We start from the raw sequence: 1,419 nt of genomic DNA, 5'->3' as shown, positions 1-1,419 counted from the left end.
TTCTAAACCCAGCCTGGACTTCTGGTAGCTCTCTGTTGATGTGCTGTTCCAGTCGTTTTTGGATAATCTTCAGTAAAATCTTGCTTGCATGTGAAATCAATGAGATTGTTCTGTAGTTTCCACATTCTGTTGGGTCACCTTTCTTTGGGATAGGAACAAATATCGCTAGAGCCCATTTATTAAGTGTCCTCTCCTGCTTCTCCAACCCTGTGTTAGTGTGGCTAACTGCTTGCTGACTGAGTGGATTAGGTTGTTATCACCAAGAAATCTCACTGCTACTAAATTGGTTCCTACTCAGAACAACCCTTCATCAGTTTTGGAGGCTGCAAATCTTAACTGAAGGAGACTGCCTATCTTTCTCCTGAGGAACAACTTATGGATTCCAATAGCAGGAGGCACAGGTCCTTTTGGTTAGTTGGGCAATATGCTATGGACTTCACCACCAGAGATTGTTGTTGAAACTTGCCCTATCTTGCACCATCCTCATGATCTCTGTCATGCTCCAACCCACTGTGGCAATCACTTCATCTATCTCATTGAAAGTCTTTCTCTTTCTCACTGTCTCTCCACCTTTCCAAGCATAATGTCCTTCTCTAAAAAAGGTGTCCTGACAACATGTCCAAAGCTTGTGAAACGAAGCTTCAACATCTTTTCCTCCAAGGACCACTCTGGTTGCACTTTCTCCAAGACATATCTCCTCATTCTTTTGACAGCCCATGGGATATTCTTCCCCAATACTCTTCCCCAACACTACAACTCAAAAGCAATGATTCTTCTGTCATCCTTATTCACTGAGTAGTTCTCAGAGGCACAGTAGATGATTGGAAAGTCTGGTTTGAATTAGGAACATCTTGGTCTTTAAACAGACATCATTGCTCTTCAAGACTTTGGAAAGCTCCTTGACAGTAGATTTTCCCAGTATAATACATTTTTTTATATTTTGACTTCTGGTACTAAGGGTGTAGACTGTGGATCCAAGCAGATAAAATCACTGACAATATCTGTCTTTTCTCCATCTATCATGATGTTGCCTAGTGGCCCAGCAGTGGTGAGGATTTTTTTTCCCCCTTCATGTTGAGATGTAATAGACTCAAGTGTGTTAGGGATGAAAATAGAGAAGGATAGGACAAGATTCAGATGTGTTGTTCAATGAGTCACTATGAGTTATACTCGACTCAAGGCCCTTAAAAACAATTATCTTTCTCAGATGATAATTTCTCAAAGAACTGGTGCCTCCTAAAAACATGCCCCAAATTATTCACATGAAGATTAATTATCTTTGCCTCTAAGAAGCACTTCAAAACAGATTTGTTTGTTCCTTTTTTTTTCAGAGACTTTGGATTTCCATTCATTCATTGTTGCACTTTTCTCCCTGCTTCCCCCGCCCCCTCAGTACACTCTTCTCTTTGATCCCTCCTC

Source organism: Elephantulus edwardii, unplaced genomic scaffold, assembly GCF_000299155.1.
Source record: "Elephantulus edwardii isolate Elephantulus edwardi_28Jun2011 unplaced genomic scaffold, EleEdw1.0 scaffold00045, whole genome shotgun sequence".
Classification (NCBI taxonomy): domain Eukaryota; kingdom Metazoa; phylum Chordata; class Mammalia; order Macroscelidea; family Macroscelididae; genus Elephantulus; species Elephantulus edwardii.
Note: the sequence above shows the minus strand (reverse complement) of the source record.